The 21672-nt window shown below is 38.3% G+C and overlaps 1 protein-coding gene across 2 annotated transcripts in view; it reads left to right on the top strand.

Moving 5' to 3' along the window:
* The first annotated feature begins 49 nt into the window (after nucleotides 1–49).
* Nucleotides 50–21672, top strand: part of adcy7 (adenylate cyclase 7) — a 59832-nt gene continuing 38209 nt past the window's right edge. For both annotated transcript variants that reach the window (XM_011493651.3, XM_011493645.3), the window contains exon 1: nucleotides 50–229. The gene's annotated coding sequence lies outside the window, so the exon portion shown is untranslated. The remainder of the gene's footprint in view (nucleotides 230–21672) is intronic.

Genomic DNA, 21672 nt, shown 5'->3' with positions numbered 1-21672 from the left:
CGAAGTTTACGTCGCCTTGTGACGCACGTGCACACAAAAGTTGTGCGTTACAAAGACAAAGTGTTGTAATGACCCGAGGAAGACATGGAGGAGGCGCGCTCACGCTCAGTTCTAGAGCGCGCAGAGACTCTCGGAGAGGAGGTGCGGGACCGTAGAGCCGATGCCAGCTCCCGCCGGCTGCTCGTGTTGGCTTATTTACACCTGGAGTTGAACAACTTTAACCTGCCAGGTAAGATCCGGAAGCTGGTTGATTCAAGTGGTGGGTATTGCGTCCGGAATGAAGCCGGGTGTTATCATTCCGTTTACGCACGGTTTAACGGCAGCAAACCAGTCCAAGACGACCTGGTGTGCAGTTTTACCATAAAATGAAGGGATTTAGACAACATTTTTTGCTATTTCAATCCTATTTTCGGCTTGATGCACCAATTTACGCAGAGGGTAAAGTTACCCAATTGTATGACATGCCGAGACAGACAACGAGATGGTTGGAAGAATTTAGCTTCCGCTGAGTTTGAGATTCTAATCATCTAATTCAAGTGTTTTTTTTGTTTTTGTTTGTTTCTGTTAGAATATATCAGAGAGGCTCTCACTCATCGCAGGTGAAACCATTCAAATTGGCTTTTCAACTGACTGGTTTCCCTTAAGGTGTTCTAGAAAATGCGCATCCATAATTGCAGGTTATTTTTATGTTAGCCAGTTTGTCCCAATTTTTATTCTTAAAAACAAGTTTGTGTAGATCACTATTAATGCAAGTTAATTGAAGCAGTTATTTTGAAAAGCAGTAAACTGGAGTGTCGATGCTGTTTTAAACCAGCGACTTGATTTTGACCTACCCCCCAACCCCCCCCAAATAAAAAATAAAAGCTGCTTTGAAAGAGTTAAACTCATAATCAAATCTTTTCCTCATCCTCATGGGTTTACTACTTTTCCAACGGTGCTCTTACATTTTCCCTTTCAGGAAATATGTTGGACTATACTTTGACATGGTTAGTCTTTGTTCTAAACCACGCACCGCTTAAACCTACCGTAGTTGAGCAAATTTGACTTTACTGAGGCCGTCCCATCTTTAAGCAGTAAGTATTGAACCCATGCAAGACCCTGATGAGATGAGACCTGAAGACGTGGCCATGCATGGATGTGGTCCTGCACATTATGCACGTCATTATGCCACAGTGGGTGTTGGGTCATGCATCTGTTGTCAGCTTGAATGCATTCGGTGCTCGTATGCATTTAAGAGTTTGACGTTAACCTTTCCCTGGCGAAAGCAGCAATTCTGTGAATGACATGCATTTGAGTTTTTTCAATTTATTTTTTGGGGTTTTATTCTTGCTGTCAGAAAATCTCCACCAGCTTCAATTGTTTTTTTTTAATGTTTTGCAAAGTTTAAAGAACAGTGTTAAATCAAGGGTTTAAGTTGAGCGCATGTGGAGTCTTAATGTCAGATTCTGCATGAGCACAACAGACAGACAATTCATAAACATGAGAGATATTGATGATTAAATGACAAATCCCTTTGTCAGTTCTTGCTATGCAGTTTAGAAAGTACTTTTTGTTCCCCATCTAGCATCAAAAGCTAAATCCAAACACCCTGTCTTTGTGCAAAAAATGAAAACCGCAGAAGTTTTGTTTCACCTATTGGATCGGGATAGTGTTTTGAAACTGAGACCCTCTCCTGAAAAGCTACAGTGCACCTCGTCACATGAACATCGGCATCTATCGTTTGTTTCTGATGCAGTAATGATCCTCATTTTGACACGAGGGAACCTTGTTGGAATTGTGCACACTATGATATTAATTTTACACTTTGGTGGATCCAAACAGGGACCATCTGTTGAGGATAACGCAGTCTAAACACGCATGCAGAGAAAAGCCTCCAACTAAGAGCGTTCAGAGTGACGCCAGAGTCTACTTTGCTTCATTTTTGCTTCGTGAGAAGTCTTTTAATAACTGGTGGTGGAGTTGTTTTGTGTTTTCATTTTCCCTTTGTAAGACCGTGTGAGCTGGCCGTGTAGAAAAGCAGCTTCAGAGGGTTTAAGCTATTTCAGGGGAGTTTGTTGGCGAGAGATTCAAGAGAGAACATGAAGGACTGCTGCAGAGCAATTAGTTTGAGGTGTTTTGTACTCATGATGTCATGTTTTTTTTAGCTTCCTTGGCTTTGTTTGTCTAAAGGAAAATTGTCCTGAGTTTTATTCAGTTGCAGCTTTTGTTTTTCAAAACTATCAAGGATATTTTTCCTTTTTTTTTTTTTTAAATAAAAGATCCTTACCGGTACTTATTGCAATCCTTTAGGAGGAGCTGTTCATGTCAGAGACTTTCTCTTCTTTTCTTTAACTTTTAAAACTTGTTTGTAAAGCTCCAAATGTTGCTTTTTCTCGTTCTGACCTTGGCGTGACCATGCTTTGGATGTTTGCCTCTGGGAATATTGGTAACTTTCTTGAATGTTTTCCACTTGTTAATAACTATTCTCCCTATGGAATGATGAACTCTTAGTTATTTGGCTTTCTAATTTTTCCCAGACTGAAGGCCAGTAAGAGTTCCATCTCTAAAAAGCATTACCATTGTCCATTTATTGATGAGGATGTGTTTACAGTAAAATTTGAAACCAATATTTTTTTCTCCCAGTAATTAGCACCATGTTTAGAGTCTTTTTTTTCCTAATTAAAGGAACAGGAAAGACATTCCCACAGGCTGTTGCACCTGTTTGCTCTCCAGATTCGTCCAAATCCCAAGGGAGCTGTAGAGCTGCAGTCTCTGTGTCAGCATGAACACAGTACACTGTATTTATTTACACATATGCATATATGTCTATCAACTGCATCTAAATGCAAATATCTAATCAGTTAATCGGTTTGCGGCAGTTTGGTGCATTTTGGCCTGAATTCTTATATTGAACTGAGCTGTATTGATTATTCCATATCATGCGCTTACATTCCCACACATTCGGGACTTGCAATGGATATTTAAAAAAACAATAAACAAATTTTTATTGGACAAAACTGGACTTGTGACTCAATAAAATTGGGGAAAAGATCGATTTAACACAAAAAACACCCCAAAATATTTAAGCACTTTTCACTCTGAATACACATCAGGGTGAAGAATGAAAGTGGTTGCAGCAGCATAACATCACTGTCCTTTTTCTGTCAACTTAGGATAAGGAATTAGAATTAAGAGCTCCACTGAGGAACTGGAAAATGTCGGCTGATCTGATCAGATTGCATTTCTTCTGCAGCATAGTAGAGTCAGAAGAGGGCTTAATCAAGATATTAAAAGCGTAGACAACCTAGAATCAAAACCATGAAGATGAGAAGTGTCAGGAGAGGGTTTTATTGGAATATGTTGTGTGGTATCTTTCTGTTTCAGTGGCAAATCTTTGTTAAAATTATGCACCTGTCCAGTTGGTATCGCACCAGTTTAGTTGTATGGCTCTAAAGTCGCTTGATAATTTTGGCAGAACATTATAATTCTCACCTTGAAACCTGCTGTAATTCCCTAATCTAACACATTCTCAACTTCATTTTTTATTTTTATATCGGTAGCTTTCATCTAGTGTTTTAGAATTCTAGTCTGTATTAAAATTTTGTGGTCATGCTTATTGAAGTGTTTTGAATAAGAATCAAGCAAACACAAAGAAAAACATAATTTATGATGTTTAATATTTCGAATGTTGCCGCGAGGGGGGCCCAAGCCAGGGTCTGATTTTTCCAGTCTCAAGCCTGGATAAATAGAGGGGTGCATCAGGAAAGACATCTGACGTAAACTCTTTGCCAGTTTTGCCAGTTATGCAAATCCGGCCTATGATATCCATACTGTATCGGCCAAGGCCCGGGTTAACAACGGTTAACAATGCCATCTGTGCTGTTCACCGACAGGGTGCCGATGGAAACTGGACTTCTGTTGGAGGAAGAAGGAGAGGAGAGGACATGACGCTGGTGTTAGAGTAGAGGATGCAGAAGACGGGCTTAAATGAAGGGAGCTGATACTCTGTGGCAATAGGGAAAAGCCGAAAGGAAAAGAAAAAGATGATCTTTCATATCTTTTACCTTATCCATGTGAAACCTGGATCTGTTTGGATAAACGCAGAGCTATCCTGGTGATTGTAAATATTTTTGGAAATTAAATAGTTACCCTCGTCACGCGGGTTTGGGATTAAAGTGACAAACTTGCTGCTTTATAACACTTTTATCTTCTGTCTCTTAATTAATGGTGATGCAGTGAAGACAACAGAATTATTTCACGTGTGGATTAAAGTTAGTCATTCTTTTTATCCTTCTGTTGTTGCTCAGTGACTAATCTGTTCTTTTCTATGCTGGTGAGTAAAGTGTTGTTTAGTGAATTTGGTTTTAGTTAAAAGAAACCTCTTCATAGTCGATAGTGTTGTTGCTTTTTTGTTTTTTTGTTCTACTTCTGCTCACATGCTTACAGTACACCGGCAGGTCTGCACTCAGCTATGGCAGGAAGTGGGGGGAACCTCCACAGGAAATGCAAAAGTAGCTTCTTGCACATTTTCTTCAGAAGTAGTTGACACCCTTTGTGAGTGAGGCTGCGAGGCACAGACGTTCTCTTCCTGCAGCACTTTCAATATCTGCTTTGACCTGTTTCCCTGTGCAGCCGGACAACACTTTCACAAATTTTACACAAAGCAAGTTTTTTAAGAACATTGAAAGTAAATCTGATGAAAAAAAAAAAAAATGTTTCCAATTATTTTGCGAGACCTTTTTTTGATTTATTAACCTAAATGTTCCTCGTTGGTAGGAGTTTTCCTGTTTTTAAATTCCGTGTAAGTCGCACATAGAAAAACAGCAGGAGAGCTTTTTGTTTTGTTTTAAAAAGAAAACCGCTTTAACAGCAAATCTTTCTGCTGCATTTATATTAATTTTCAAAGTTAACAGGGCTCATAAAAACTTTCACTAAGTTAACATTTTGAACAGTAAATGGTGGAATTCATTGTCTTTCCATGCATCCGTGCATGCCTGTGTGACAAAGCATGTTGGAAATAAAAAAAAAAAAAAAAAGAACTAGAAGTTTCAGAGTTTGTCTCCTGTTTCTTCAGCAAACAAGCTCAGGTTTACATCCATGCTCAGCTCTGGTTCACCCATCCATCCATCCAACCATCCATCCATCTTCAGAACCTATACTGAATCCATTTCGGGGTCACCGGATCCAGATTGATCTTGAAAGTTAAAAGTGTTCGGTCATCTCAAAGCGGGTTAACTAGTCTGTCTACGTAGAAAAGACCTGAACCACAAAGTTATGTGTAGCACAGTAGACTGTTATCTTGTTTTTCCTGCATTTGGCATCAGAAGATTCATCCCCTCTTTTTTTTGGCTCTACAACTGCAAAACACACTATGGATGAGCACACATTAGCAGCACTTTTGTGCTTCACTTTGAATTGGGTCACTATGGACTGCGTCGATTTGAATCAAGCGATTTTTTTTTTTTCCCAAAAGAGCACTATTAATGGGGTCTTAAAGACATGATGTGGTAGCTTCTCCTTTCTTTACGTTTTTTTAAAGGCTTATTTTTATATTTGACATATGAATTCATTATTACATGTTTTGTAATTTCATCCAATGGGAGTTCCAACACTCAAATATTTAAGTGTGCAAGTTGATTTTGTCAGGGCTTTGTTGTTTTGAGCCATTTTAGATTGTTTTTATTTACCATGTAATCTTTTATTCAATTTATAATGGCCAGTGTAAAATTTCAAGCGTTTCCATATTTTATGCTTTTAAGCATGTTTGTCATTCATATTTCTGATATGTAATATAAAAATAAAAACTTTTGGTTCATAACCTCATTTTTTTCCCAATGTAGTATGCAAGTTAAAAACTTATAATAGGCTTAATAAACGTCTAAAAACACACAATAAATATGCAAAATAATATTAAGTTAACTATGGTTGACATGGGATTAACGCCTACACATTGTATGTTGCTAAAAATGTGCAGTTAAATCCAATACTCCACTTAGTTTACAAGTGAATATATTTTTCCATATAATTGGAAATAAAGTCAGGCATGCAGGGGTTAATCCCAATTCAAATTTTTACTTGACAGTTCTAGTTCTTACATATGTTGTGTCAGGAATATTTAACTTTTCTACTTTTTCTACTGAGTTGCGTGTGGTCTTTTACTTTGTAGTAGAAAAGAGCCGACTACGTGTTTCCAGCTTCCTCTACACGCATAGTGGGGGTTGCTCAAGTCTTAGTAGACTTCATTATGTTTCTCAAATGCTTTCATCCACTCACAGCCTCTTATCTGTCTCTGTCTCATCTTCGCTCTGTCTTTTACTGAACAATTTACCAGGCTTGAAGCCTGAGGTAAAGAAGGACTTACCTCGTCCAGATAAAAAGATCACATATACGCTATACATATATATACTTTCGCTATATATTTCCCTCTGGCGATCACTTATACTGTCATTCTGACACTATTTGTATTTCCCACCACTTGCTCCAACTGGCGTAAAAATGACTATTTTACCTGTGCTTACCTGTTAGTCTTTAAACCAGGGATGCAAGTTGTGTTTTGTCATAAAGCCACCAAACTTTTTTTTTTCCTCTTTTCATAAGACTCTTTGATCCATTGAAAGTGCATCTAAAGTCATGGCTCATCCAAGTGTGACTGGTTGTGAAATTAGTGGTGGAGAACACAGCCGTTTGTTTGGGTGCTGCTTCTGCTCATCTTTTATTCCCAGGATTTCCCCCCACATTGTGTGGAGAAATCACAAAAGGATCCCATGCTGCATCAAAATAACAGAAACGAACAGGATCTGCTGGGCCCGGCTCTAAACTCCTATATAAGGTTCAACGTTTCTGTCTCTGACGTCATTAAATCTGTGGGAGATGAGGCCTCTGTGTTTAAACTAATCACTGGAATCTGTGTGTAAGCGCTTTTTTATTTTGCTTTATGCTAAATACTTGTTTTTGTTATCGCTGTGGGCCTTTGACGGTGTGAAATACCAGGCTGCAAACATGTGAATTCCTGCTGCTAAACCGAGATGATATTTTAAACCAGCAACTGCTGCAGGGGGACGATTAACTAAGTTGCTGTCTGCTAGTTTTTAGTGGTTTGTAAACTTTTGAAACAATCGAAAAAAACTCCAAATTCATAATTTAAGTAGTGATATATATGATCTAATTAAAATGCATTTGTCTTTAATAATGCAATTTTTTTACTTTTATATAGCATATAATTTCCAAATTCTATTTGTCACATCAATTACTGAGTGCTATTGGATTCTTGGATTCTTTAAAAAAAACTACATTTTATTTATTTAAATTAGGATCTCAAAATGTATTAAATTATCTTAAATTCTGATGGAACAGGTTTTATTTTATTGTTTTTTTTATGCAATATAATCTTTGGTTTGTACCCAAAAGGGAAAAAAAAAGTGTTTTTCTTAAGATTGTGAACTGGTTGTAAAAATTCTTTACCAGTTAACTGATGTGCACACATTTTTAAAGGAAAGTTGTATTGTTGGTTTTAAAAGAACCAGTATAAGTCAAGCCAGAATGTTGATATGTCACAGAATTTAACTTATTTCCAAGCAGTTTTTGGTCCATCTGGCTTGCCATGCAGCCAGCGAACCAATGCAGAACTTATCAACTTCTAATTTTTTTGGGTCGCTTGTGACTGTAAAGCGCTTTAAGCCTTCTGACATATAAGTATATGCCATTTAGCGTTTACAATCGGCGGGCCACAAGGTCCTTGCTCCGCTCCATTCTGATGCATCCACTTGTAGACAATTAGATCCACGGGTGTCTTTGTTTTCCTTTAAACACGTCTGACCATTTCCATCAGAAAGCTGGAGTAAAAGGCTGGTACGAGGAGGAGGGACGATACTGCTGAAGATGTGCTGAAATAGCAGAGAACAAACATAACATGTCAGTCAGATGAGAAATAAGTTAATACACCAATGAAGAAGGCATTCATCCTGAATTTAAATGATACACACACTGACAAAACTTCATCCTGTCAAAATTGAGCAATTTTTGTCCATGCTCTCTGCTTTGCAAGTTAGTCAGGTTTGAAATCTGCTCTGGGTGCAGAAGTGAGGAGAGTATGATTCTCTGAGTTTCATTGTGAGCTGCAAAAACAAATGGCTATAAATGTAAATTTCCTATTTTTAGAAAAACTGTCTGCAGATTGAAACTGAAATAGATCTTGCAGACGTTGCTGGCATATGCAGTCATGATGAATCTATCTCCATGTAATATCTGAACATAAAAAGTCGTTTATTCTCATGCAGCAAGACAGGAGGGCAATTCAAAATGTCAGAGCCGTGTGGTCTTTTTATGTCTTTGTCCGTCGTGATGACTGCTCTGTGTTGGTGGTACGTTGTGTAAATACAATAATAGATAGCACAGCACTGAGCCCTCCTACTATGCTGATACTCACAGATAACAACTGGTACATTACTAGAACAGTCTGGGTGGAACCTCGGCTCAAGAGTTTGCAGCGTGTGAGCGTGAGTTTGTGGACATAAATAGAAATCTGTCAGTGGTTGCTCCAGTCACACCTCATATCAAACAAAAAAAACCCCAACTCACCTGAAACATTGACTGTATATCAGAACTGGACTGGTAGATCCCTCCCCTCCTTGGCATTTCAAACAGGAAGTACCTAATGGCTTCACTAAGCCAAAATCCCATAGCCTTTGTTAGAGAAATAAACATTATTTTTCTAAACATATTCTTGATAATCCCTTTTTTTAATGATATTTTTTTTCTGTGATGCAAGCTAGTCAAGTTATGAACTGGCCAATCAGATGCCTCAGTAAAAATATGATCCCACGTTGAACCTTTGACTGACAGATACTCCTGAGCCCTCTTTCAAGTGGTAGGACTGTGGACTTCCAAGTTCACTCCTGATTAGCGAGATTGGTTCCTTGGAACAACTCGGACCAATCCAACATGGCGGTGTCCTTATCGCAATAGCATTGCAACCGAATTGACTTCATTTTGTTGGAGCAAGAAGTAAGCCGTTATCTAGACGTTCACAGTCCCTCGGTCCAGCTCTCATATACAGTCAATGACCTGAAACCAAACATGGATGTTTACAAAATGCTACAGCTGATGGTTAACCGTATAGTTTGAAATGTAGCAATATCTCCAAAAACTTGTAGTTGACATAATAGGTATTAAGTATCAGCAAAGTGAGAGCATCTGATGCTATGAGTTTCATTATGAGCTACAAAAAGCACAACAAAGATTACGAATGTAAATGTCATATTTTGGATTGTTAAAATATAAAAACCTGACTGCACTGGCACACTAAAAGTAAAATGGATCCAACATGGCAGCGTTCTTACCTCGAAAGATTTGTGACCGAATTGACTTCATTTCATTGGAGCCGGATGTATTCCATTTTCAATGACATCACACTTACTCTTACTCAGTCCAAATCTCTTATACAGTCAATGACCTGAAACAAAACACGGATGTTTACAAAATGCTACAGCTGATGGTTAACCTTATACATTTATTTACTGTTCTTTTTTTTTTTTAACTTTGAAATGTAGAAATATCTCCAAAAACTTGTACTTGACATGTTAGGTAGTAAGTTTGTCTGAAAAAAAAATGTAATTTTGAAGTTTAAAATGAAGATAAATAGGGAATGTTTTCTTGCTGCTATAAGTTTATCCTTTGTCATAAACAAAACGCCCCAGACACATGGTTGAAAATATTTAGAGTAGAATGAGACCTTAAACAAATAACTTTATTATTATCATTGCAGAGTTTGCAGATCTAAATAGTGAAAATATTTTAGGTTATATATCCATTTTAATCAAACACCTTGATGCACTTTGATGAGAATTGCCAGCTTGAACGCCATTTACTTATAAACAAAGCAAAGTTTCTTGTTGGATCTTTGCTACGAGGAAAAACTGCGTGGTTGTGTGTTGTTATTGCTCAGAGACTTCCTGGTGGATCATTTTTTCTAGTAATAGTCCCACAGCTCATGTGGGTTTTTACCTTCAAGCATTATATTGAAATCAATGGTTTATCTGAGCTATAGCGTAGAGAAGGGTCACTATCAGTACAGCCTCTTTGGGCTATTTGTCACATTTCTTTACATTCAACTGAACATATGAAGATTTGAAAGAAACAGAAGAGCAACAAAACAAAACAAAGCTGCCTGCAGCTGGTATTTTTGTGTGTATGTGTGCTTTTTTTTTTGCATGATGATATTTCCAGTACAAACATGCTGATTAATCCTGTGACCAATGCATCGTGTGACTTCTCCAGAAGAGATGATGATGCACAGCAGCTCTTAAATTAAATAAACTAACAAATGTGTTTTTTTTATTTTGAATGAATGTTTTTATGGTTTTAAAAAAGGTTAAAGTCTGATCAAAGCTCGAGGACATAGAGACCACATGAAATTGAGCAGACTCATTGTGTTCTGCAGCTTTGTGAAGATTCTCAATGAAATGTTTGCTTTCATTATTCATTTTTGTTGCATTTTTAGTTACCGTTTTTCACATTTAAAGCCAAGAGAGCCCCTGAGGGACAAGAAAAGCCTTTGGCTTCTAAACAAATGCTGTTTGGGAAAGGATCAATGCATCTGAGATGGGTCGACTAAGAGCGCTATCATCGAGGGACCTCTTCATCCTTTTTGTCAAATTGGTGCATTTCCTGGACAATGTACCCACCCACACCCTGCACTTAGCAGCCTTCATCATTCTATTAGCAAAGGTATTTGTTTGCGTATCATTCGTTTATAAGAGAAGATGATATTAATCAGATATTTAGACCACTGAAGCGTGCTTTTGTCCTTTATGATTTGCTGGCATTACATAACGTGTTGCTGATGAAATGCCTGAAGTCAAACCGATGTATATGAAAGGACCTTGTGAGTCCAACTGCTTGATCAGCTGCCAGGTTGAAAAGTCCTGCAGCCAGTCCAAAGCCGAGGCTTGCCTCCTGTGATTGCGTGTTGGAGTGTGGATGGTGCAAATGTGTGGGTGTCCTGCTCTCTCCCCAGTTCGCTATCGGTGTGTTTTGCGTGTTGTTGTTCAAGGACATTATGTAATGCCAATGAAAGCACCCCATCTGGAGAGGGGCCATCGAAACGCAGCGTTTCAGAGCAGGCTGCAGGAATGAAAGGCTTACCTGTGCTAACTGAAGTCACTGAATAGAAAGATGAATTTGCAGCAATCTGCAGGTCAATAGCTTTATGAAATGCACCCATTCATTTGGATATCCCTGTAATCAAAAGTAGGCGAGCTTGCAGTGTATTTAAACTTGAACGTTATTTTGGTTTTCTTGCTGGAAATTTTAATGTGCATCTTGTCTTTTCAGGGTCTAAAAGATAAAAAGATTTAGATAAAAAATGTGTAAAGCATGCTGTCCATACTTTTCGTTATTGATGTTCACATGTTTACTGCCTTTTTTTTTAAATGCATCCTGTGACAAATAGTCCAAATCTTTTGATCTAAATCAAAAGCATACCCAGTGGTCTTTTAATATGATTATGCTATTTTTAGGCAAAATCTGAAAAAAACTGTCATTTTCTCTGACATAGTTTCTGCAGAGCAGCAGTAGTTCATTAGAGATTTACCTCTGAGCTTTGGGCGAGACCATATGGAGCAACCCCGCATCCCTTCCATTTCCTGTTGCTGAGAGCTCTTAGTTAACATGCTCTCCCACTAGCTTAAAGCCCCTCACACCCCCAACTTAACATCACCGGTGCAACAACAATGACGAGCAAATATTGGAGCTATCCAGTTTGTGGCCAGATTCCAGCTTGGACGAAGAAAACAAAGAGGATCTAATTGTCTGCAAGTGGGTGCATCAGAAGGGAGCTTTTGACCCGGCGCCTATTCTATGTCACAAATGCAATCTTTTGCAAACTTTTTCATCTTATCCTTATTCTTAATTTTTATTTATAGAAATACACAAAAATACAATTTTAAGCTTAAATTTCTTAATAAATGTCTTCCATCATCAGAAAAATACCACAGGACAAGAACATGTTAAAAACATTTCAATAAAAAAGGAAAACTTCAAGGAGTGGGTATTTAATATTGTTAGCTGGTTACAGTTTTTCTTTTGGTCTGTCTTAACATATCGTACGGTGTTTCCCAGCTCTGGTTGTCATGAAAACAACGTCCTGCATGTTTTCCATGTTGCCCTTATTCAGCTCATCGCCAGGTTTTGCAGAAGCCCGACAATGACATCAAAGGCAGGTGTGTTTGATCGGGGTTGGATAGAAAAATGCAGGACAGTGTTCCACAGAGACCAGGGTTGGGAAACACTGCTGTATAAAACACTTCACCTGTTGAAAATCTAGCAATTTCCAAAAAGCCAAAACCTTTTAGAATTTTTATCTGGATCTGTTCCATTTCTCTTTTCTTTCACCCTTTTCCAAACCATGTAGTGTTACTTTGCCTCCACCTTGTAGCCACTGCCAGCCTTTCAGACTTCCTTTTCAAATCTTGTCCCATCGTTGAAATTAGTTTTAGTTTACCATCTAAACTTTGGCTCGAACACAAATAGCTCTTTCTTACCACAAAGCTTTAGAGACTTTCTTGACGCTGACATTTCTAACTTCCTACTTTTTCAGCGATGGAGGCTCCAGACTGATTTCTGTTTTTGCCACAGTGAATTTTGAGTCAAATGCTGAAGCAAACGTCCTTGAGAAACACAGGAGTGCAGATATAAACACAAAAATAACTAACAGGCTTCCACAAAGTCTGATAATTGTTTACATGTTGACCTCACGTCAACAGAAGGTCGTCAAGGTTTTCCCACAATCAAACCAGAAAAAGCGTGTTACAAAGTATCATTTAACCAGTTTTTATGTTTTGAGCAGAATGTTGTGGTGTTAAAATGACTGGAAAGTTATTTTTTGGAATTACCAATTCCAGAGTTCAAAGAAAGCAAATTATGATTTACCAACCAACACATTAAACATTAGACAAAGCACTTATTAAGTACCGGTAGTATTGGCTAAGTTTGACCATGCGCTGTCTTGCACTATTCAACTGCTGACTTTGCTGTTAAATTACAAAGCAGGGAAAAGCAGTTTACTTAGGAAATTTTTTACTTCATAGTCTGAGTTACAACGACTTATTGACCTATTTCAAGGAGAATTTGGGCAGAAGGAAGGATGCTGAAGCTGATAAAGTATATTCTAATCTTGTTTTTTGATGTAAAGGCTTCACAAACCTGAAGAACACTTTGAAAAATGGTTCTTTTTTTTTTTTACTTGAACAGCTCCACACAAAGTGGCAAGCTTGGTGTTATGAAGGAAGTTGGAGTCTTTTCAGACGCATCTAATCCTCTCGATAGCAAACCTGGTAGTTATGATTGAATAGCTTTTTGTGTTCGCACACACAGACATATTTGTCATTTTGAGACGAGTGTAGTGGTCATCCTGGATGAGTCATCCTCCTAAAATACTTTACTAATTGATCATATTTACTAAACACTTTCCAGCTTGGTCATTATGATTCATCTGGTGATATCTATTGTAAGTGCCTTTTATATCTTTTATTTTCACTTTTTTCGCTTTTCAAAGCTCAAGATCTAAGCAACTAGGAAGGGTGTATCCTGCTAAAAGCGTTCATGTGTGAGGAACTGCAGTGTCTACAGGTTCCCTTTTTTGATGCCGTCCTTGCAGAGTAGTTGGGGAAATGAGTCATGGTTGTCAAGGAAGTAAGATGCTGTGCAATCAAGTGTATGTTGCAGAACATGGTTTGTCCTCACTTAAGAGCTCTCAGTGCTGAAAACCTGTTTGCTTCTTTGCTGTTATGATTTTAAAATTGTAAGTGAAAATGACCAAGGCAGTAAAACAATGAGATGATTTTACAAAACGCCTCAAGCATGACTTTAATTGATGATCTATGTCAGAACTTGAAATTAAAATCTTGAATATATTAAGTTTAAATACAATTTAAACATTTGTTCATCTTCATAATAAATGTACTTGGTTTGTTTTCTTCACTCATGCTCACTGCTGAAAAATCTCTGTTCCTCTTTCAGATGAAGCTGTGTTGCGAGAAAACCCCAGTTTCTCATCAGGTGCTATTCAGTTAAATAAAGTGAAATGAATCCTTAAAGTTAAATGCCTTAAAATGCACTGTGAATAAAGAATATACAGTAATGTAGTGGTTAATACGTCTCAAAGAAAGCAGTAGCTGTTTAAGGAAGGTGATAATTATAAAATCTTAAGTCAAAAGTTCAGGATTGTACCATTTTATACAAAAACATTTTTTTTTACAAAAAAGTCACCAGTAATTATTTTTATAGTTTTTTCATATTTGTGTTTTTGACACTTAGAACGCTATGACATGCATAAATTAGGAAATTGAAGTTTCCTAAAGTAGTAGACTAAATACAATCATATTTCAGAAATAATTTGAGTAAAAAGGCAATAAAAAGGGAAAAGGTAAAGTTGATATTTCTCCAGGATTTGTATTAAGTACTAATGTGGTTTTGCTCCGCTGCCCTTTGTTGGCTCACTGAACACAACTCTGTGTGACCCATAACAACAAAACTTTTGAAAATACAGTACACTCCGTGTGTGTAATCACAGTATGGTTGTACTCTTTTGTAGTTAGGGTATACCAATGCAATTATTGTTGGACTAAGAGGTGAAAAATTCTCAAGGGATAACAGGGAACATACAGAAAATCTTGATTATAGTTCTTTGGTAAGTACTGGGTAACTATTTTATTAATTATAGGTTTCAGCCTAAAGAACGACGCCATAACATGTGGGCCGTGAAAGCAGTATGTGTTATAGGAACATTCTTACTACATCATTCCATAGCTGTGGATTTTCACTATACTGGATGTCTATCATAGGAATGTCTATCAACTTTGAGAGATCCACTACAAAGTAGCTGCTACTGTCAACCTTTCAATGTAACTTTGAGTTATATTGTTTTAAAAAATACCGTTTTGTATGGAATGTAGTAATGTGGATGGTGAGCAGATTCATGTGTTTTTTCCCATGATTGATACTCATTTTCATTTATTCATTATTTTTTATCCGTCTGCCACTAGCAGGTGGAAACCAAAGCTCTTTTTTTCAGCTTATAATAGGTGCTTTCAGCCTCGTCATTTTCTAGCTCTGATTTTAACAAGTTCAGATTACTCTCATGATACGGAACAACTATGACAGATCTTTCTGTGTAGAGTTTGGCTGTTTTCCCACCAGGCACTCCAGCTTTCTCTCACAGTTGAGAAACATTTTCCATCGGTTGATTAATTACCCTGAGTTGTATCTTAGTTTTAAGTCCCACAATGGACTAGAGACCTGGAGCCTTTTCACACTGCCGGAAAAGGCCGCAACATCCTGAGACCCTGCACAGGACCAAGGGTATAGAGAAGATGTACAAGTGGAGGGGCTTTTACTCTTATTTTGTTTTTATTTAATGCAGAAAATGCACACATTATATTGATTCATGTGCAAAGGCCCTCCAACAAAGAGGGCAAACATTCAACATTTAGCTCTAGGCTGAGTATAAATGGAGATTTCAGACTTAAACTGGGCAGCCAGAGAGTCAGTAGGTCACAGACTTAATGATCACTGTTCACATCACCACTTCCTGTCACGACCCAATTTTTGATGACGGTCATATGTGCCTCTTATTATTAGGATTATTTTTGTAAAAATGTATTGAGACATGATATTAATCTGTAGTTCCCCTTTTTGCAGCAGAGTGGGACACAAAAACCCTGTGTAAGGTCCACGAACAGCTGACTGTCATCATAACCCTTTTAAAGTGAATTCAGTCCAACCACCAGACCAAAAGGTCATTGTTTTTGCTGACGCACATTTTTTTAATGGTGGAGCAGTTCTGTTCAAAGCAGGACTCCTCTAGTTAGACAAACTAGAGGACTTAGGACTTTTGAAGTGTAGGTGCCGCTGTGCCCTCTTAGTCTTTAGCTTCTGCCTTAAGCCTAAAGTTAAGGCCTGTTCACACCGGGACGAATATTCGCCAGGCGTTATTCGCCAGCGGTTTTCGCCACGTTTTTTGTGTTCACACCCAGGCGATTTTCGCTGACGTTGAGCCGAGTGAACATGCAATTTCATTCCCTGACATTAGATGGCGCTTAATGTAAAACAGAAATACTCCTGTACACAAGGTGGCGCTGCGCAACTTTACGCTTCTTAAAGTCGCTTTTCACTCAGAAGAAGAGAGCAAGTATTTACGCGCTTGTCTGAATCATACAAAGAAAACATGAATATTTCAAGCACCAGTTGCTCCAACTGGTGTTTGGTTCGGGGATATTTTAGAATGTCCGTCATTATTTCTTCGCGGCAGTGTAGACGCACGCTACTTGGCGTCTATCTTTTTCGCTGGTATGTGTGCTCAGCAAGGCAGTTTTGTGTTTGAGTGCCCCCAAGTTGTGTTTTATTGTAACTTCAGAGGCTCCAGACACGTGTGCAAAAGCTCCATTCTCATTGGTTGAATAGATTTCGACGCGATGCGTCAAAAAGAAAAAATGAACCCGAGGCGTTTTTTTTTTTTTTTTGACGCTTTGACGCGTGGCGTTCTTTTGGGTCGGTGTGCACACTCTCATTGGTGCCCTTTGTTTAGTCACGAGGCGTTAAACGTCGGCGAAAATCGCGCGCGAAATTCGTCCCGGTGTGTACGGGCCTTAAAGTTACGTTCACACCGGGTATGTGACTTGCGTTCAAGAATGCGCTAAATGCAGTCAGTTTTTGCCCATGATGTTTACACTGGACAGGCAGGAAGGGTCTTTCAATGGCTGCATGTTTTGAACGTAGAGCCCGAAAATGGTTGTACAAATTTGCATTTGAAATGTGCATTTATGCAGATTTAAATATTGGATTGATTTATATTTTATTGGAAGTTGCCCCTTAGATTTACATTGCTAAGGTTGGTGTGAACCATTGACTGTATATAAAAACTGGAATGAGCGACCCCTCCCTCTTCGCGTTCCAAACAGGAAGTACCTGCTGGCTCCAAGAAGCCAAAATCCCATAGATACTCTCTGATACCTTTTTCTTAACATGTTCTTGCTAATGATAATTTTTTAAATGATATTTCTTCTTTATCTGAAGTTATTCAAGTCATAAACTGGTCAGTCAGATGCCTCAGTTAAAAAGCATCTGGTGCCCGCTGGCCCCCACTTTGAACATCACAAATACTTCATTCACTGACAGATTCTCCGAAGACGGCTTGCAGTGGAAGGGGCGTGGACTTTAAACAAGCTTACTCCTGATTGGGGACAGTAGTTGCCAGTGGAGTGGAGAATTGGCAAACCTGTATGGGGCAAGCAGGTGGCCCACACGAAATGTTCAAATGTTCATTCTCAGGTTTTTCTACAGCCATGCTCCGGGTGACAGGTTGTTGTTAACACTTTTACAACACGCAAGGGTAAACCAAGGGTAAAGTAAGGGAGATGCCGGCACGTCATACAGATTTTTCATTTTTTTTAACCCCTCAAATCCTGTGCACTGTCCTTTAGTATTGTTAAAGTGATAAGTTCGGGCTCCTTTGTCTGACTGTTAGAAAAATGGGAAATTAGACAGAGTTTAGTTTATGTGGGGATATTACAAGTGCCCTAAAGGCAACTTAGGTATCACCTTCACACCCCATGCGTGGTATTTGCAGTCAGTAAGGGGCCAGCACTCTCACCTTACCAATGACTAAATACATCAAAAGTGTGAGCATTTTCATCACTATCACAAATACTTCATGATACGCTAGACCAAGGGTGCTCAATATGGTAGATCGCAGGCCAGCAAAGATATATAACCAAAAAAATAAAAATGTGTTTATAAAAAATCCGTCAGCGAATTAAAATCCTCACAGAGAAGTACGTGACTTGATTGACATGCAGAACGGCCAATCAAACATCCTCTGATACATACATACATATGTCACTGGACATGTGATTGTTCTTGGGAATTCTGTTCCCAGAATGCAACGTGTGCACACGCAGGAAGTCGCACTTGTCAATGTGCAACTCAGGTCACTTAATTTATCACTGATAAATAATCTGGTAATGAACCAGTTAGCCTTAGAACTCAAACCCATTTTTTTAAATCAGGAGTCATTTCAGAGTTTGTGAACTTTCTTTTTTATTCAAATTGTTTTTTTTTTGTTTTGTTTTGTTGTTTTTTTAACTACAAAAGTCATCCACAGAGTAACATGCTTCCCAACTAAAAATTCTAACAAATCTTAATGCACCGGCTCCATCCTGATCGTAGAGGGTTCTGCTTGACCTGCATTACAACGATTCCGTGGACACAAGATAAAGTTGATTCTTGCATGAAACTCCAGACCGGTTAAGTGGGATCTGTGGGAAGAACTTAATCCACAGAAAAACCACACCACAAATCACAGCCAAAATGATCTTTTGTTAATATTCCCAGAAGCAGCCCCTCTAGAGCGCCCCCATCTTCTTCATGCACAGAACTTTGGACACACTCTGACTAAGCTGATCTGTTTTGATGGTGTAAAGTTATAGATGATAATTTTTCATCTGAATAGTTTGTATTCAATATTACGTGAGATTAACTTGAACAAAGGGGGGTCAAGAATATGAAATTGTGCAGTTTAATTATTTACAACCCATTTGGAAGTAAAAGGGGCTGACCTTTTTCTTTTTGGCTGCACTCCACTACATGCATGGGATGGGTTCCTCACACCTGGTTGGGTTTGTATATTTGCAGACCAGAATGAGACTTTGACTCATCAGTGGGAGGGGCAGCAGAGACACTCAATTGCAAAGCTGTTCCCTTTGAGAAATCCTGCAGAGCAGACAGATGCTCCGTAGGAGGAACCTTGCCTTCAGTCACATCGGCCAAAAACCTTCCTACCACTGAGCCACAGAAGGAATGCCGCAGCATAAAACTGTGTAGCATTGATGCAAACCTGCACATTCTTGGCCCTCAGTGGAAAAGCTAAAGGGATGAGTAGAGGCTGAGCCGATTCTTGGAATCCTGTAAGATGGTCTGAACAAAATATGTAAGTCTTTGCTCATTTCAAGTGTCTGCTGTTGTCAAGGAGGGCAAGAAAGTGGCAAAAGCAACACCTCAAAGAGGTGGAGTTCAGCCACTGGAAGGGAAAATTGTGACAGCTGAATGGCGGGGCATGAATTCACATTTTAAGAGGACTAATGAAGACACTTAGGGTGGAGATACAAAGATGCCATTAGTTAAATCCTCAGCACCCATCTACTCTAGTCATCTATGGCCCATAAGAGGCCATTTGAGGTAATGAGATCCTTCTGTGCTTCTTATGCGTCACTCCCACTGTCTAACCTCTGCATTGCTGCACAACTGTAATTGAAGGCTTGGAAGAGACCGCTGTGCTATGCAGCACTTACAGCACTTGTAGTCACTGTTTTTTTCTCCCATGTGCAACATGGGAGAAAGGATGCACATGCAGTTTTTGCACTGATGGTTGGAACAGCAACAGATCTAAGAATTAATGCCATCAAATCTGAAGTCGACAGTACAATTTATACTACTTGTTGAGATAACGTGTTACTCCTGGTCAGCTGATCAACGTTTACATTGTTGCCATGTTACCAGTCTACAATCCTCTGTATGTACACATATTTATTTTCTGGTTTTTGGAGAATTGGGTGTTTTGGTTGCAGTTGGAGAAAGTCTGGTTTTGTACTTGAATCAAGAGACATAAATGACCACATCTTCAGGCTGAACAGGTGGTAGTGCTTATTTGTCATCTTTGTAGCGAATAGAGTCCATACATCGAAAAGGACGCAAATTAAAAAATAACTTGCAGTACAAAACAGTTATTTTAGAAAATGTGCATGTTTCATGTACTCTTTAATTGCACACAAGATCATCCAGTTTTACATATCCAGTCATTTATACGACAGCTTGCTATTTTTGATCATTGTTATACTGATGTACAAGGGATGGGAATAAACTGGATTTATTTAAGTGTTTTTGAACTCAAAGCTTCATTTCATGATCACAGCTTTGGAATTCTCAATGGACTAAGTCAGAAACTGGTTACCTTACATAAAGATTACAAAATAAATTGTTCGGTCTTGATGGTCCGGTGTAAATAAATGTTAGTTTTTGTCCAGAGGCTATCAGAGTTGTTTGACTGTTAAAGAACTGCTCTCCCGGCCTGACTAATAAATTAAAAAAACATACAAAGGGATAGTTTTATCATTATAAATTCGTAATAAAAATCTAGTTGTTTCTAAAAGAAACGATTACTGTAGCTGTGCCCCTTTTCCTGTAATGTAACATCTGTTTGATGTTTTTGTTTGCAATGCCCCTGCTAGTGACCTTATAGGCTGCATTTGCAGCGTTAAGCATATTAAATGGAAAAAACTTGGAACAAAGCCACAAACTTATCATTAGACATATAACATCCAAATTAAATATTACTGGAGTTGAGATCACATGCTGCACATGGATTCACCCCGGGAATGTTAATCCCCTCAATCAAAAAGATTTACTTTAATTTCACACTAATGCATTTTTGCATTTGAACAGAGGATCAGCTGCTTTGAGGATAAATTGTTTTTTTAAATTCCCGGTTTAGCTTTGTGGGAACTGGGAACATCTTCTGTCATAAACAGAAACCTACAGGGGTAAAAGTACAAGGAATAAAAGAGACAATGCTAACTTAATCACAATTTAAATTAAAAGTACCCAGTTCATCACTTTGAGATGCAGGATTTTCCAAATGTTTTCATATTATATAATTAAAACAATAACGCTTAAGAACTTCAAATACATTTATATTTACTTAGTGTACTCTGCTACATCCCCTCTTGAAGTAAATTCAAAAATCACCAGCACCATTTTTCATGTGTTATAAATATGAGAACAAATCCTGCAATAGCCAAGCAGGAGGATGTGGTTCAGACATCACGCGTGGGGCAGATAAGAGTGCGACAAGTCACATCTCATTTTGTGTATGCACAAGCAAAAAGGCTTTCTTTTTCTGTCCTCTCGTCTTCCTTTTTTGATTTCAGTGCGTAAGACTATCAGCAAGTGTAACATTTTTGGCTGCATTGCCTTGTTATAAATGGTGAATATTGAAATATTGTATTTGAAATACCTAACGGTCATAATTCTTTTAATGACAAAGTCTTAGATTTTAGTTTAGTTTGAAACCAGAAACCAGTTAGATTAGCGTGATTGTTTGCTTTTGGTATCATCATCTGGTCTTCAGCAGTTTCTCACGTTAGAGAAAAACAAAAGTGTTTTTTTAAGGAAAGATGAGGATAAAATTCGGAAGAAATGACAAATGTCTTCCTTGCACCAATTAAAATGGGTGGGGGGCACCTTATCAGCTGTCCACCTTAGAGGTGAATCCAAACGGCTTTGCAGACACGAATGACCACGAAGCTCAATGAACCAAAGAAACAAGAGTGGATGAAAATTCTTTCTGTGTGATGTAAAAACCCTCATGATATCATGTACACATGATTTTATGGATGAATTTACTGCTGAGAACAAAAAACAGACTGAACTGGCTCATAAAATAACTGAATGTAAAAAGCCATATGAGGATTCAACACTTTGAAGAACTGTTGAGGGCACCACAGGTCTAACAGCTCCATATACTTTATATTTTTACATTGGAAGTCTGTATACTTTTCGTATATGCACAACCTTGAAAATCTGTTTTTTGCAGCTTTGTGTTTAAGGGAATTTCTTTTCCTGAAAAATAAAGATGTTTTTATT

The sequence above is a fragment of the Oryzias latipes genome, chromosome 3 (genome assembly GCF_002234675.1).
Source record: "Oryzias latipes chromosome 3, ASM223467v1".
Lineage (NCBI taxonomy): Eukaryota > Metazoa > Chordata > Actinopteri > Beloniformes > Adrianichthyidae > Oryzias > Oryzias latipes.
This window is presented reverse-complemented; position numbering and strand designations above follow the sequence as displayed.